Source organism: Mirounga leonina, unplaced genomic scaffold, assembly GCF_011800145.1.
Source record: "Mirounga leonina isolate KUSES-001 unplaced genomic scaffold, KU_Mleo_1.0 Mir_154, whole genome shotgun sequence".
NCBI classification, from domain to species: Eukaryota; Metazoa; Chordata; class Mammalia; order Carnivora; family Phocidae; genus Mirounga; species Mirounga leonina.
The window spans coordinates 55736071-55742816 of NW_023270389.1; the positions used below are offsets into that span (position 1 = coordinate 55736071).

Here is a 6746-nt window from a genome sequence, read left to right on the forward strand (position 1 = left end):
AAACTAAACATTACACTTATTTATTTAAATATGTATTAAGCTACTTAGTAGGGAACAAATTTTAAGAAAGCAGCAACTGGAAAAGTCAAATGACAGTATTATTTTTTATTTTGAGAATCAGTATCAGGATGTCATTACCTGCATAGGGAAATGTATGTCATTGTAAGTCCAACTTTATTAAAGATTGGTCATTCTCCTATTAACTGAACAGTGCACTTCACAAGTAGTCGAACCTTTGTTAAAGAGGTTTCTTGGTTAAACGCAAATTTTGCATTTAATGGATAAATGATCTCTAAAAATGGGAAGGAGGAAAATCAAACAAAAAGGGGTCAAGTGCATTGAACCCATTGAGGAGAATAAAGTTGAATTCACTCTTTAATAACTTATTTTAGTATATATTTACTGAACACCTCTGATATGCTAGGCACCATTCTCAGAGCTAGAAAAACAATAAAAATAAAATAGTCCAATGGCTTGAAAAACATATAGTCGGGGCGCCTGGGTGGCTCAGTCGTTAAGCGTCTGTCTTCGGCTCAGGTCATGATCCCAGGGTCCTGGGATCGAGTCCCACATCGGGCTCCTTGATCAGCGTGGAGCCTGCTTCTCCCTCTGCCGTTCCCTGCCACTCTGCCTACTTGTGATTCCTCTCTCGCTCTCTCTCTCTGTGTCAAATAAATAAATAAAATCTTTAAAAAAAATTTAAAAAAAGAAAAACATATAGTCTAGCCAAAGAGGCAGTCACAGGTGCTTGTGACAAGCTACAAAATCAAACAAAAAAATCGGTTAATTTTGAGAAATTGAAAGGTTAGGAAAGTTTTCATAGTGATGGCATTAAAACTGAGTCTAAAATGAGTTCATCAGTTGAACAAATATTGGAGGAAGAGGAAATTCATGGAAGTTTAAAGTGTCATTTTTATTTGGGCATTTCCCAAGTAATGTGGGATGACTAGAGGTATCTCACCCAGGGTTATATATGATATGCTGAGTTTAGCTATTCTGTAGGTGAATGAGGATGTAATAAGTCTGTGTTTAGAAAGAAAGGCTTATTAGCAAATAGAAGATTAGTTAGAGGTGAGGGAACCATTTAGAAGGCAGTTCTACTTGCTGAAGTTGGTTTCATTTCACTATTAAACACTGTTCTTTTGCCCTCAGAACTTTGAGCTTTCTATTCCCTCCGTACTCTCTGTGCCCTGATATCCCCTCTATGGTGAGTTCAGCCCAGCACTTTCCCAGGTAGTGAAAATTCATTGCCCACTAGACTATAAAACCAATGAGGGTGGGGACTGGGCCAATCTCATTCACCATCAAATTCCTATAACCTGGCACATAAAAAGTTCTCAATAAATGCTTGTTAAATGGATGAACGAATTCAGAAGTTTAAGAGAGAGAATCATCATGATTCAGTGATCAATTACCTGTGAGAGATGTGAAAGTAGAAGGAATCAAAATCGATTCCATTAACTGAGAAAAGTAATCCAGATGAGAGAATTCTTAAAGAAGAAAATACATGTTTTGCTTCAGGCATGATGACAACTAGGAATAAAGCAGAAAGAAGGTGAGAACAAAGAGAAATTTAGGGGTAAATCAAAGGAAGTGTGTGTAATAACTGGTGGCAGCACCTAGGAAATTTTTTTTCAAAGGATCCATGATTTAGGAACCAGGGTGGGCTGAATGACTAACTTGAAGTGCTAGGGAGCACTTCCTGAGCAGGAAATTTTACCCTGATTTGAATTTTTTACCTAATACTCACCAAAAGGAATTTGTGTTTCTTTGGGAAAAGAGTCTAAAACACAAAGTCTAATGGACCTGGAAGGGACAGTGTGAAACTTACTAAAAAAGAGTCCCAAATTCCAAATGGAACAAAACTGGCTTCTATAATCATGATGTGTAATTGTAAATGGCCTGTCCATATACAGTTAGAATTCTGGGATTTTCATGACAGAGTGTGAAGCTAGGTTGACAATATGATGAACAAGATGATTTCCTCTGAAATATTCTTAAAAATTCCATTTTAGAGAGAAAGAGAATTTGACACCATAAACTATTTCATCCGGTGTGTAGTAGCAATGGAAAGAACCAGCTGCAAAAATGTGAAGTCTTTCTAGTAGACAATATCCAACACTAAAAACCAGAAAAGTTAACTCCAAAATCTCAGATGATATAAATTTGCTTCTTGTTTTGCTATCTCAATTTAATAAATACACAGAATAAAATTGTTTATTTAAAATTTAAATTTTGAACACTTAACATGGTTCAGCCCTTTGGTAGGCTTTGGAAAGAAATTCTGAAGGGCGCCTGGGTGGCTCAGTCGTTAAGCGTCTGCCTTCGGCTCAGGTCATGATCCCAGGGTCCCGGGATCGAGCCCACATTGGGCTCCCTCCTCAGCGGGAAGCCTGCTTCTCCCTCTCTCATCCCCTTGCTTGTGTTCCTGCTCTCGCTATCTCTCTCTCTGTCAAATAATTAAACAAAATCTTTAAAAAAAAAAAAGAAAGAAATTCTGAGCAGTATTACCCTCCTTTTCTTTTCTTTTTTTTTTTATTATGTTATGTTAGTCACCATACAATACATCATTACTTTTTGATGTAGTGTTCCATGATTCACTGTTTGCATATAACACTCAGTGCTCCATGTAGTACATGCCCTCCTTGATACCCATCACCAGGCTAACCTATCCTCCCACCCCCCTCCCCTCTTAACTCTCAGTTTGTTTCTTGGAGTCCATAGTCTCTCATGGTTCATCTCCCCCTCTGATTCCCACCCCCCTTCATTTTTCCCTTCCTTCTCCTAATGTCCTCCATGCTATTCCTTGTTCCACAAGTAAGTGAAACTATATGATAATTGACTTTCTCTGCTTGACTTACTTCACTTAGCATAATCTCCTCCAGTCCCATCCATGCTGATGTGAAAGTTGGGTATTCATCCTTTCTGATAGCTGAGTAATATTCCATTGTATATATGGACCACATCTTCTTTATCCATTCATCTGTTGAAGGGCATCTCGGCTCTTTCCACAGTTTGGCTACTGTGGACATTGCTGCTATGAACATTGGGGTGCATATGGCCCTTCTTTTCACTAATCTGTATCTTTGGGGTGTCCTCCTTTTCATATATAAAGTAATTGTTCTAGTAACTTGGTTTATGTCCCCTTAGAATTCATATGTTGAAGCCCCAGAGAATATCTGTATTTGGAGATGAGGTCTCTAGGAAATTGATTAGGTTAAGTGAGGTCATAGGGTGGGGCCCTGATCTGGTGAAATTGGTCTCCTTATAAGAACAGATGCCAGAGGAACTTTCCAGAACGCTTGGTGTGCCCAGCAATATGCTCCTTCCTGCTCCCCCACACTGGCCTCAGCCCTCTCACTGGCTGTAGAAAATGGTGAAAGAAACCACTTAATATGATGTTTTGGGGGTCAAACCTAATGCCACTCATGAAGAATTGAAAAAGGCCTATAGGGAACTGGCCTTGAAGTACCACCCTGATAAGAATCGAAATGAAGGAGAGAAGTTTAAACAGATTTCTCAAGCTTATGAAGTGCTCTCTGATGCAAAGAAAAGGGAGTTGTATGACAAAGGAGGAAAACGGGCAATTAAAGAAGGTGGAGCTTGTGGTGGTTTGACTCCCCCATGGACATCTTTGATATGTTTTTTGGAGGAGGAGTAAGCATCAGCTCTTAGTAACCTTAGAAGATTTGTATAATGGTGCAACAAGAAAACTAACTCTGTAAAAGAATGTGATATGTGATAAATGTGAAGGCCGAGGTGGTAAGAAAGGAGCAGTCGAATGTGGTCCCAATTGCCGAGGTACTGGAATGCAAACAAGAATTCATCAGATAGGACCTGGAATGGTTCAGCAAATTCAATCTGTGTGCATGGAGTGCCAGGGCCATGGGGAACGGATCAGTCCCAAAGATAGATATAAAAGCTGCAATGGAAAGAAGACAGTTCAAGAGAAGATTCTAGGAATTCATATTGACAAAGGCATGTGGCCAGAAGATAACATTCCATGGTGAATGAGACCAAGAACCAGGACAGGAACCAGGAGATATTATCATTGTTTTAGATCAGAAGGACCATGCTGTTTTTACTGGGCAAGGAGAAGACCTTTTCTCGTGTGTGGACATATAGCTAGTTGAAGCACTGTGCAGCTTTCAAATGCCAGTGTCTACTCTTGACAACCAAACCATCATCATCACCTCTCATCCAGGTCAAATTGTCAAGCATGGAGAGGAGATATCAAGTGTGTGTGCTAAACAAAGGCATGCTCATTTATCATAGACCATATGAGAAGAGTCGCCTAATCATCGAATTTAAGCTAAACTTTCCTGAGAATGGCTTTCTCTCTCCTGATAAACTCTCTTTGCTGGAAAAACTCCTACCTTAGAGGAAGGAAGTAGAAGAGACTGATGGAATGGACCAGGTAGAACTCGTGGATTTTACTCCAAATCAGGAAAGATGTCACCATTACAATGGGGAAGACTATGAGGATGATGAACATCATCCCAGGGGTGGTGTTCATGTCAGACCTCTTAATGGGGCCAGTGAATAACACTGCTGGCATTTTATATGCAGTAGTGCGTGAGTGAAGAACTATAATGATAGCTCACTACTTGCCATTGTTTTTGTTTTAATATTCAACTACAGTAGTGTTTTAAAAGTTAAATGAATAAACTAAAAAAAAAAAACAGAGAACTCCTTGTCTTTCTCTCTCTTTCCACATGAATGGGAAGACCATATGATCTCTCTCTCATTCTCTCTCTTAAATAAATAAATAAAATTTTTAAAACAAATATAGGGGCAGGGGCGCCTGGGTGGCTCAGTTGGTTAAGGGACTGCCTTCAGCTCAGGTCATGATCCTGGAGTCCCAAGATCGAGTCCCACATCCGGCTCCCTGCTCAGCAGGGATTCTACTTCTCCCTCTGACCCTCCCCCCTCTTATGCTCTCTCTCCCAAATAAATAAATAAAATCTTAAAAAAAAAAAAAGACCATATGAAGGTTCTGTGAGAGGTAGTTCTTTACAAGCCAGGAAGAGTCCTCACTAGGAAACAACCCTACCTGACCTTGATCTGGGATTTCTAGCCTCTAGAACTATGAGAAAATAAATGTCTGTTGTTTAAGTCACCCAGCCTGTGGTATTTTGTTATGGATGTCCAAGCAGCCTAACACAGCTTGTAAGTCATAGAATTAGCACATATGCTCAAGTCCTCTGTCCAAATTTCAAGCACATGAAATAGAAAAAGACAACAAAGGATAAAATGTTCAACTAAATATAATCAAATGCAAAGAAGAGGGTAATAATGGAGATGTCATAGAAGACTGAAGGACAGGTACAACTTTGACTAGGTAGTCAAAAGATGGTTGGGTGGGGATGGTGGAGGAGATATATAAGAAATAGTGGAAACAAGCCTGGACAATTGGGCAGAAGGCTCTTGACTTCATGGGAGAACTGGGATCTGAGGTTGCGATTAGTGCAGTAAGTAAAGCTAGTTGTGGTTAGAGACAACAGCAGAGCCTAGGGCTGGTACAGCCGAAAAGCACATCACAACTAAACTCAACTCCACCCCTGAGGGAGAAGTGGAGATTGGGTTATGCCTGGCAGGATGGAGCACCTTTACCCCAAAAGCCAGGGGCAGGCTGATGTCTAATTGCCTGTTAGTTCAAGGAACTCCTCTGGGATAGGAGTTTTACAAGAGGGGCCCTCATGAGAAGAAGGGTAGTAGCCTACACCAAAGAGCAGTAGCCAGGGTCCAGAGTCAGAAAGCTCTTTAAGAATAGGAAAAAGGGGGGCGCCTGGGTGGCTCAGTCAGTTAGGCGTCTGCCTTCGGCTCAGGTCATGATCCCGGGGTCCTGGGATCGAGCCCCACATCGGGGTCCTGGCTTGGCGGGGAGCCTGCTTCTCCCTCTCCCTCCACCTGCCTCTCTGCCTACTTGTGCTATCTCTCTGTCAAATAAATTAAAAAAAAAAGAAAGAATAGGAAAAAGGGGGCTAGAGACAGGCCAAGAGTCTACAACGGGAATGGGTGCCAAAGGGTATGAAAATGTCCCCAGAATTTGTTTAGATCAGGTATGGTGAGGCCCACAGATCAGAAAACTGCTATTGAAAAGATAGTTTATTATCTACAGTTCTCAAGAGAAAGGGGCATTCCATGGCTTGCCAGGCCACAAGATGAAGCACTTGGGTCAGTTAGGAGGCAGAAGGAGAAAAGAGAAAATAATGGACCAGAGTCTTTATTTGGGTTTTAAGGGAAGGAATGAGTGAGACAGAGTAAGTACACTGCATAAGTTTAGGATTGGATAGTCAAAAATTTCTGTGGACTCTGGGCTACAGAGGTGGTCCCTGGTTGTCTGGTACTTGCCCCTGGGGTGATTTAGGGTAAGGAGACTACTGGCTTGGTATGTGAAATTTGAAAAAGGAGAGGATTGGAGGTATGGGCTCTGCTTGGTTGGTTTGCATATCATAGGTGTGCTCACAGGCAAGATGTTTGCTATCTTGATGGAACTAGATAACCTTGGGAGGGGCAGTTCCTCTCTGGGTCCCCAAGTTGCCCAAGATGTCAAATATAGAATATAGAAAGTATGATTAATATACAAAACATTATTTAAAATATGTAGGATGAAAAAGTAAACTGAAGGATAATTAGGAGTTAAGAAGCAACATGAACCTGATATCTGGATCTTGAAACACTTGATTTAGCCACTTGGATAGATAGATAGATAGATAGATAGATAGATAGATAGATAGATAGAT

At 40.7% G+C, this 6746-nt stretch overlaps 1 pseudogene; it reads left to right on the forward strand.

Moving 5' to 3' along the window:
• The first annotated feature begins 3373 nt into the window (after nt 1-3373).
• On the forward strand, nt 3374-4546 carry LOC118014581 (annotated as a pseudogene).
• The last annotated feature ends 2200 nt before the right edge of the window (nt 4547-6746 follow it).